This window comes from Sinocyclocheilus grahami, unplaced genomic scaffold (genome assembly GCF_001515645.1).
Source record: "Sinocyclocheilus grahami isolate Dianchi unplaced genomic scaffold, SAMN03320097.WGS_v1.1 scaffold462.1, whole genome shotgun sequence".
Classification (NCBI taxonomy): Eukaryota; Metazoa; Chordata; class Actinopteri; order Cypriniformes; family Cyprinidae; genus Sinocyclocheilus; species Sinocyclocheilus grahami.
The window spans coordinates 1989787-2000825 of NW_015505641.1; the positions used below are offsets into that span (position 1 = coordinate 1989787).

The following is an 11039-nucleotide window of genomic DNA, read 5'->3' on the forward strand; positions in this document are numbered from 1 at the left end:
TCAGCAGAGTTTAACATGGTTATATATTTATGTTTCAGTATAATTACGCACGCTATACCAGGGGCGGTTCTAAACCCTTTTTAGGTGGGTTTCAGCCCCCCTATCTGTCAGCTTAGCCCCCCAAAACTATCTTAACGATCAGGCCAGTGGTTTCTGACACCCGAGGACACATGCGATCTATGCGTCTTGGTGAGGAGCACACACGTTCGGCGCTCGAGGGCTCTGAATGCGCTCATTGTGACAAGTTTCCAATGAGAAAGCTCCATTCGCGTTTGTCCCTCTTCTCAAGGGATAAGGGACAAGCGTCTGTATCTCGTGGCTCACTCTGCAGAGAGGTTTGAGAAGGGCGTGGATAAGTGTGAATATGTGTTTGACTCTTGAGACAGCGGGATGCGCTCATGGTGATGCATTCACAGGGCTTCTGAGATCAAAGGTAAAGCTTTGCCTTTTACTCAAGATTGTAGACAGCATTTGCCTGAGCGAGCTCACCTCTTGAGGGAGTCGATCAAACTCAATGCAATGCGTTCGCGGCAGTTTCTGTTCTCGCCTGATTCTTGAGGAAATCTAGTATTTGAACAGAACGTGTTTGGCTCTCGGGGGAGCTAAATGCATGCTGCGTGATTCGATCGTGTTGAGAAATGCCTCGTATGCTTGGTGCTCTTTTGAGGAATGAGAATTGAGCACCTACTGCCTGTGGTTCTGGTCCCATGGCTGCCGAGGCAGCTAGGCAGAACGATCACGGGGATTGTATGCGGGGCATGGAAGGAATCTGACAGGAAGTGCTTTCCCTTTCAGGAGTTCCTTTCATTCTGTTCACTCCAGCGGGATAGTAGTCTGTCGGGGTCTGGCGTCTGGTGTTCTCCCTCTCACCACCAGAGGTCGCCAACTCCCATCCTCCCGGACTCCCTTTCCGTCACCTTGACTCAACACACCTGGGCACACACTCACACACTCACTCACACACAGCTGTGGCCGTTTTCCGAGGGCTATTTACGCGCCTTCCCCACGCCACTCGGCGCGGATGATTAATGTTTTGTTTCGGTGATTGACGCAGCCAGAGGTGGCTGCATTGCATCAGATTTGTGTATATGTTCTCAGGCTGTGTCTCAGAGTCTCAGCTCTGTTTTCTGTTTTTACTTTGTTTTCCCCAGCAGTTTAAATAAAGCCTGCACTTGGACCCAAACCCTCGTTCACACGGTGTGTCTTTCCTGACCCAGCCGTGACAGTAGTCAGCATTCGCACGAGCATGTCTTGTTCTCGAGGCACTCGGTGGGATCCAGATAATCTATCTCTTGGGGGTCATCTCATCCCCCTGATAGCACTACATTGGGCTCATCTGGTGAAAGTGGTTGGCGATAGAGATGAGCACTGAGAGTAAGCACTGAATCTCCCCAACCTAGCTCCAGTTTTGCATACGGGGAATGTTGGATGTAATGGCGCGCACTACTAAGAGGCTTGATTTAGTCTGGTCACACGAAAGGCAGAAGCCCGCCTGTGGCAGATTAGACGAGTGCTTTCTAGCCGGTCATGAACTCCCCTCCCCCAGGAGTCTCCCCTTGCTTCCTGACCTCCACACGGAGTTAGTGAGATTGTGGGACAAGCTATATTCAGCTATGTCCGCTAGAGGACGCAGTAAAATGATATTTTTAAAATATGTGTTTTCATGTATAAGATACATTCAAGTGAGGGTATCATTCCAGAGCAATTTAGAATGTATTTTAAAGTCAGTTCACAAGTTCACTGTCACTTAAGTCGTCAGTTTTCAGATTTTCATCTTCCTAAAATTCTCACTTTGGGTTACAAGTTAAATAAGCTAAAAATGTTTTTATCACCGTTTCCACAATAATCTTAAGTAGCAAAAACTGGTTTCAACATCAATAATAATAACCATTACTAATATCTGAGCACCAATAATAACTGGGCACCAAATCAGCATATTAGAATGATTTCTGAAGGATCATGTGACACTGAAGACTGAAGTAATGGGTGCTGAAAATTCAGCTTTGCCATTACAGAAATAAATTTAATTTTGACTTTATTTTTTTATGCATTTTACTGTATTACTGTAATATTGATTACAGAAATGCAGCCTTTTGAGCATAAGAGACTTTAAAAACATAATTATTCCAAATGCATGTCCTGCCAGTCATTCTATGTAAGTCCATACCTGTGTGTTAGTAGAGATGGTGGTCTCCAGGGCATTGAGTTGACTCTCAGTGGCTTCGGCTCTGCTCAATGCTCTTTCCACCCTCATGCCGATGGCCTCTATCCTCTCCTTCATCCTCTTCTCGCTGCCCATGAGCACCTGAGCTGCCCGTAAGGCTTGCGTCACCATGTCCTCCACTTTTCTCAGGGACTTCAGCAGGTCTTCTGTAGCTGAACGCTCTGCTGATGAGTCAGTGACCACAGCCACATCCCTAAACTGAATCTGAGTGTCGTCACAGGTGCTCGTTCCCTGGTCTTTGAGAAGCACCCTCATGCACCGCTTAGTCTCTTCCAGCTGGGCTGGTATGTGATTGACTTCCAGGCTTTGGATCCGCTTCTGAATATCCATCACAGTTGCTTGTGGAACTTGGGCAGCCTGGTATTTATTGCCCTCCTTAGTCTGGCCTCTCCACCAGGTGATGGCAGCCGCTATGTGGGCTTCCTGCGTCTGATGCTTGGCCTTGTTCTGTCCCTGCTCTGTCAGCGGAGTTTCAAGAAGCTCCAGCTCTTTTAGACTGGAAAGCAGATGGACATCATGCATCATGCAATGCAAAGCAATGTTAAAAGATGGCACAGGATAATGGAAATGATTTCTTACAGTGTGACCAGCTGACGCCTAGAACTTCCATGTTGTTGTTGGTTCTGCAGATAGAGTCTCTGTAACTTCTCACTTGCACTGTTGCCAACTTTGTCCTGAAGAGCAGATAATTTTAATTGTAATTGTAAAAACTTTATTGTCCCCCTTAGGGGCAATCTGTTCTGCAGCATGATAGATTTTTAATTTACCCCACATACCAGACAGACAATACACAACATTAATAGCATATTAAGAAAAACAAAATACAAAAAAGAAAGTACTACAAGTTTGAAATGACATGAGGATAAAATTAAATGTTCAAAATCTAATTATTATTTTTGCGTTGACTACAGTCTTAAATCAGTATCATTCAGATTATTATCATCGTTTTTTTAATTAACATTTTTAATTAGTTTATTTTGATATTTTCTGTTCCATTTTTAGTTTTAGTAATTTTGTTTTAGTTGTGTTTTTGTCATTTTTATTATTACTTTATTTCTATTAACACTAATTTTATTATTATTTGTATATATGTGTGTATATATATATATATATATTTTTTTTTTTTGCAGTTGTTTTAGTACATCAGATTAAACTAAATGATGCCAACGTTTCATTGGAAACTGGCTTAAAATAAGTTAACATTTTTTTATATTTTATTCTATTTCATTTAACATTTAAATTTACAAAAACAATGTTATGGTCTTAGTTTGAGTTAACTTTAATAACCTTAAGGTCTTTAATAACCTTAAGGTCTTTAATAACTTTAAGGTCTGATTCAGCAGGTCAGGTTTTCAATATTAGAAATAAAATTGTTGATGAAAAGTGAGAAAAAAACATTTTCATAATAACAACAGGACAACAACAATAATAATAACTCCAGGATTGCCTCAATGATTTTGCATTCATTTATTATGCACTTTTTAGGTATTTGAGTGAATTTAAGGTCTGATTCAGCAGGTCAGGTTTTCAATATTAGAAATAAAATTGTTGATGAAAAGTGAGAAAAAAACATTTTCATAATAACAACAGGACAACAACAATAATAATAACTCCAGGATTGCCTCAAGGATTTTGCATTCATTTATTATGCACTTTTTAGGTATTTGAGTGAATGCGATCAATGATAATACTATTAAAGGGATAGTTCACCCAAAAATGAAAATGTGATGTTTATCTGCTTACCCCCAGGGCATCCAAGATGTAGGTGACTTTGTTTCTTCAGTAGAACACAAACTGAGACTTTTAAGTCAAACCGTTGCAGTCTGTCAGTCATATAATGTCAGTGGATGGGAATCACAGCTTTGAGAGTAAAAAAAAAACATACACAAACAAAACCAAATTAAACTCTGCGGCTTGTCACGATACATTGACGATACGTCTGTGCAAGAAACTGAACAGTATTTCTATCGTTATTTTACCTCTGATGCACTGCAATGTCTGAACTGTCCTGAGCGTCGAGGATGAGCTCAGGACAGTTCAGGACAGTTCAGACTTTGCAGAGCATCAGAGGTAAAAAACGATATAAATACTGTTCAGTTTCTTGCACAGACAGATCGTTTTGTGTCTTTACACATCAATGTATCGTCACGAGCCGCAGGGTTTAATTTGGTTTTGTTTGTGTATGTTTTTTTGACTCTCAAAGCCGTGATTCCCATTCACTTCCATTATATGACTGACAGACTGCAACGGTTTGAGTTAAAAATCTTCGTTTGTGTTCTACTGAAGAAACAAAGTCACCTACATCTCGGATGCCCTGGGGTAAACAGATAAACATCAAATTTTCATTTTTGGGTGAACTATCCCTTTAAAGAAAATTTTTAAATATAAACAGACAATGATATAATTGTAAAAATGTAAATTAATAAATTGCAAAGACACATTTAGAATGTGAAATATAACCAGTGACACTGATTACATATTGTACTGATACTGTACTATCACTAAGACTAATTACATAAGCACATCATGATTATTGATGGGTTTTCACTGTAAAACAACACACACACACACACACACACACACACACACACAAAACAAATGTTGCAATTTTCAGAAACACTGCAGCAGTTATTTTGCATAACCCAAAATAAGGAAAAGCCCCACAAAGTTCTGGATAATGATGATAATGATGGGTTGAATAATGATAATGACGAAGAGGAGGAGGATGATGATGATAATAATAAAAGCTGTAATTATTTTAGTAACTTCAGACAAAGCCACCAGTAAATAATGTGGATGTTGTGTGAATGTTTCTCACAGTCTCTGAGAGCTGTGCATGGAGTATATGGGATATCTCTACAGGCTTGATCTTCTGGAGGTTTTGAAAGTCTCCTCTCTGAGGGACTCTGGGTAAGATCTGCCTCAGTGAACCACTAATCAACTCCATAGGCGCATTCTGGGACTGAAAGAAAAAGAAGAAGAGAGCATATAATGTACAGCCATTACATTTGTGGCTTCTACGTGTAAATTGTCTAACTCTCTGATGCATGACCTTTGATTCACAGTGCGATTCTACATCTAAAAACCACCACGCGTGATTATGTTTCACCGTTCAGTTTAGATGCTGACTATGTAATGAGATTAACAGCACGATTATGCGAATGAGTGTTTTCAAACACACAATTAGTCAAGTAACTTACATTTTAAAGACATATTGCCAGCTCATTTGCCTATTTTTGGGCCGCCAACGAAAACCAAAACAGAATCAATACAATACTGCTGATTCGGGGAACAGGTAGTTTTGAATCGAATGATTCAAAGATTCGCTCAAAAAGACATCACTTGACGCCACCTACTGGCGTAAACACAAAAACAAAGCGATTTAATTTTTGTGTAATAATATATTAATTGTAGACAAGTTTTATTTACACAAATGAAGATTTGTTAAAGTTTCTCCATTTTTTGAGGCATTTAAAAATGATTAAACATTTTTTTAATGAAAAAAGAAGAGTGTCTTATAACTCTCTAAATTACTGGCCGCGTGGATTAACCCCCGGAAATGTAATTTAATTTGCTTCACATGTTTTGATATTATTTTCACTTTTATTTATTTTTATTATTATTTTTGTATTATGTATAATTGTTTTATTATTTTATTATGCACTGTATTATTGTGTTCATGATATGCTGCTTGGATTTATTGTTGATGTGTTCAACAATGGAAAGATGACAATGTCTGTTTGTTATTTGAAAGGTTTAATAAAGTGGTAAAAATGCACAATAAACCGAGGACTGGAATTGTTTTAGTGTCAACTTAAAGCAACTGTATGTAAGCTTTTCACCTTGAAATATCAGTCTAAAAATCACTCTGATAGTACACTTCCAATAAGGCGAATAGCTTCTTTCCCACACTTTCCCACATTGTGGGCAATGATAGCTGCTGGAGTGCACATCAGTGTCTGAAATTAACGGGGACTTGGGGCAAAAATGCCACCAAAATGCACAAAAATGTCCCTCAAATGTAACATTTAGGCTTGATTTTGTCATGATTTTGCACCTTCACCCTGTAATGAGTTCCTGTCTTTTATTTTTATTTTTTAAAACATAAATGCCATGTCAGATGCAGCTTATTTAATGGCAAACATGTTGAAGATTAGGCTGTCTATTCATTAATGTTATAAGCATTATATTTCATCTCCAGCAGCATTGTGAACTTTTATAAAGATACGTTTGGTCATTAACTTTTAAATAATGAATGCATCAGGGAGTTCTGTAAGCGTATAGTCCAGCAGTATGTGAAATAGACTGTTACCGGTTGAGCTTCCTGAAACTCACGGTGCAGAGACTGATGGTTTGTCACACCTGTCCTCTGTGGACCATGAGAGCTGACGTGGTATTTATTTAACCTGCCAAAAAAAAAAAAAAAAGATTAAGAAATGAATTAGCAAAAAAAGTGCAAGCAACTAAGCTATGAAACAAAACTAGGCTTTAGTTACATTTTTATCTCACAATTAGATAAATATCCCAAGTTCTATAATCTTGATGATTATCCCAGAAAAAAATACTTTTCCCATGGGGTTTTGTCTAAACAGTGCAAGCTCTAAAAACATGGAAGCTCAATTTACTGTAGTAGCAATACAATCAAACAGTTGGTGTTTCTGAGTAATTTTAATTGCATAGGCAATCATTTTGAGCATCACAAATGATACTTTTTTGCTGCTTTTCACAAGTACCAATTGTTTTTTCCTGCTAATGAAACAACAGACTGACGGAGAGGTGCCTCGGTGGTGTTTACCTGAAGAGTGCTTGCTGTGAGTGCTCTTGTAGCCTCATCAATTCTGACTGCAGGCCCTTCAGATGCATTAGCAGACAACAGAACACCATTACTGAACAGCCAAACTATTCTTTCACAAGCATATACTCAAAACAATGGAATACCTCAATAATTTTGTGACTTTCAAAGTGAGTGTCCTTAAGCTTTTCCAGCAGGATGTTTTTCTAGGTGGAATAAACAACACGTGCCATAAAGAAAGACAAAAATGTACTCAATACAGTAAAATCAATCATCACAGAGTTTAATATCACCTTTGTAAGGTCCCTGTCTTTCACAGCCAGTACCATATGAGATTCTTCTAGTTCTCCCTGTGAACATCATCAGACTGTATTAATACTCTAGCTCACTCGGTGGCGCAGTAAAATGCACATTTTCTCACCCTTAATTCAGAGGTTTCTCTTCTCAGTTTGTTTATTCGATCTTCAGCAAGGTGCCTCTCAAGGGTTAATTTTTCATTCTGTGGAAGATATTGTGATTTAGCACAATATTTGGAAAAACTTGTTCACAATGTAAGATTCTATCAAAGTCAGTACCTTTTCTTCAGTTATTTTGATTAGGGCTTTCAAGCGTTCACTTTCCTTTATCTAAAAGACAAATGTCAAGTTACTGGGTATTAATAGTAATTTATGAAACCAGTTTTATCAGTATTAATAACTTCAAGAGCGTGAATGATTCATACTAAGGCACAGTTGCTGGCCTGTGCTCTTGCAGCTCTGTCCTGGCTCTCCCTCAGTGCACATCTGGTTTCATCAAGGTCCTCTGAAAGGGATCGGGCTCTTACCACAAACAGCTGGGTACTGGTGACATTTGCAAGAAAAAAATACAGATTTTATATATATATATATATATCAGTTGTATTGCTGACATTGTATATTACATTTATTTATTTATGGCATTTTATAATGTATACACATTTTTTCTAGTTATGCCAAGCTCTATTTTTTTCCAATCCTTAATCTACCCAAAATTCACCCCAAAATGAAAATGTCTGAAAATGTATTCAACCTAAGGCCATTCCAGATGTTGATGAGTTAGTTTTTTTTTTATCAACACGGATTTGGAGAAATTGAGCATTACATCATTTGCTTACCAGTGGATCCTCTGCAGTGAATGGGTGCCGTCAGAATGAGAGACCAAACAGCTGATAAAAACATCCCAATAATCTACAAGTAATCCACACCACTCCAGTTCATCAAGTAACATCTTGTAAATGTAAAAGCTGCATCTTTGTAAGACACAAATCTATCATTGAGGTCAAAATATGAATCCATAATCCATGATAACGCTTCCTCAAGTGAAAAAGTCCATCCCCTGTTGAACTCTCACATCAAAATCTACAAACATATTTGTTTAGAACTGGTTTGGACTGACCAGATGACTTTTTCACTGGAGAAAACAATATTATGGATAGAGGACTCACATTTTAGCCAAAAACAATGGTTTGAAATTCAATGATCTTAATGAATTTTTTTATTCTTCATTTTTTTATTATTTATTTTTTTTACTTTTCTTTTTACAAACGCAGCTTTTCACTTTACAAGACATTAATTGATGGACTGGAGTGGTGTGGATTACTTGTGGATTATTATGATGTTTTTATCAACTCTCATTCTGACGGTGAATGGGTGCCGTCAGAATGAGAGTTGATAAAAACATCACAATTGAATGGGTGCCGTCAGAATGAGAGTTGATGAAAACATCACAATAATCCACAAGTAATCCACACCACTCCAGTGATGTAATGCTAAATTTCTGCAAATGTGTTCAGATGAAGAAACAAACTCATCTACACAAACTATTCCTTTAATTAAATGAATTAATATATTTAATTTAGTATTAAGTGTAGCGAACATTCCAGTGATATCTGTCAAGTCGTATTTCTATGCATATACAGTATAAACACACACAGATAGTTTTTGTGTGTGTGGGAAAAGAGGTGCATATAGTGGCTACCTGGCCAGTTTGGTGTGCAGCTCTGATACCTCCAGACTGAGCTGCAGGATGGTGTCCTCACACTGAGAAACGGTCCTCAGCAGGCTGCTGTTCTGCTCACTCAACCTGTGTTGAGTGTGTTTGAGCTCAGCCACTAAACCTGACAAATCTTCAGATTCACTGAAACCACACAGAATCATCAGAGACAATTGCTGATATCACAGATGCTCTTAAAGACCCAATGAAATCAAGTGACAAGTGATGTGACATGTGGCCAAGTATGGTGACCCATACTCGGAATTAGTGCTCTGCATTTACCCATCCAAAGTGCACACACACACCGTCAACACACACCCAAAGCAGTGGGCAGCCATTTTTTTTGCTGCGGCGTCCAGGGAGCAGTTAGGGGTTCGGTGCCTTGCTCAAGGGCACCTCAGTCGTGGTATTGAAGGTGGGAGAGAGCGCTGTACATTCACTCCCCCCACCTACAATCCCTGCCGGTACGAGACTCGAACCCGCAACCTTGGGTTACGAGTCCGACTCTCTAACCATTAGGCAATCAAGAAAACACTTGTCAAGCAGTAGTAAAAAGAACATTAAAATTACTTAACTAACCAATGACATTCAGCTCCATCTGTAAATGTGGCCTCATTTAAAGGAAGATGATATTCAGTCCCTATGGGAATAATGTGAGACTGGTTTAAGAGTAAAGTTTAAAGTGTCTCAGTTACAAAAAAAGCAAAAACTTTTATTCAGCAATGATGCATTAAATTGATCAAATGTGTCAGTAGAGACATTTATAATCTTTACAAAAGATTTCCATTTCAAATAAATTCTGTTCTTTTGAACTTTGTATTCATCAAAGAATCCTGATAAAATCATATTAGAATGATTTCTGAAGGATCATGTGGCACTGAAGACTGGAGTAATGATGCTGAAAATTCAGCTTTGCATCACAGGAATTTAATATTTAAAATATATTCATATAGAAAACAGTCATTTTAAATTGTAATATTTCAAAATATTTTCTTCCAAAAAACTTTTGAAGAGTGTGTAAACTTTCACTATTATTCACTTACCAGTTACAGATAATTTTCTTAAGGTTGATCCTGTTTCCGTTTTTTTATTCTCAGATGCCCTGTACATAAATCAATGTTTAGTAAACTTTATAATATCTCTTCTTAAAAGGAGTCACATTACATCATATAAAGCCACAACCTTGACATTGTGTTTTTGACAGCATCTCTCACCCATCTTGGCAGCACTGTGTGATCCACTCTCTCATGGTGGCATGAAACATATCCCTACTAACAGGTGGGTCCTGGTTCTCTGGATCCAACATGTGTTGTAAATTGGTCAGCTTGTCCTGGCCGGAGCTTTGGAGGGTCATGGACTGAAGATACTGCACAATGGTGGAGGCCTGAACCTCTCCTGTAGGTAACAGAGATATACCATTCAATTGGAGTCTGTAAGATTTTTGAAAAACATTTTAAAATATATATATTTTTATTATTATATAGATTTAATATAAAGTTTTAATATAAAAAATTCAATTTCTGATGAAAAAACTGAAATAATTTTTTCAGGATTCATTGATTTTAATAATTTCAGTTGTAGTTTTAGTTATGTAGCACTGTTTCCACAACAGTGTGAAGCAGCACAACTGTTTTCTGCATTGATAATAATCAGAAACGCTTCTTGATCAGCAAATCAGTGTATTAGAATGATTTCTGAAAGATCATGTGACACTGAAGTCTGGAGTAAGGATGCTGAAAATTCAGCTTTGATCACAGGAATAAATTGCATTTTACAATATATTCACATAGAAAACAGTTATTTGAACTTGTATATAATAATATTATAATTCACAATATATTTCACAATTTTGCTGTCTTTACTGTATTTTTCATGAAATAAATGGTAAGCACAAGAGAATTTTTCCAAACAACAACAAAAAAATATTTAAAAAAAAATGTATTCTAAACGTATATATATATATATATATATATATATATATATATATATATATACTCTCTCTTTCTCTTTTTC

At 37.5% G+C, this 11039-nt stretch overlaps 1 long non-coding RNA gene across 1 annotated transcript; it reads right to left on the reverse strand.

Moving 5' to 3' along the window:
* Window positions 1-2831: 2831 nt before the first annotated feature.
* Window positions 2832-5504, reverse strand: LOC107552987 (uncharacterized). Its single transcript, XR_001604918.1, has 3 exons — window positions 5425-5504; window positions 5043-5186; window positions 2832-2898 (listed from the first exon to the last, which is right to left on the reverse strand). It is a non-coding gene; the product is annotated as an uncharacterized lncRNA (long non-coding RNA).
* Between the last annotated feature and the right edge of the window lie 5535 nt (window positions 5505-11039).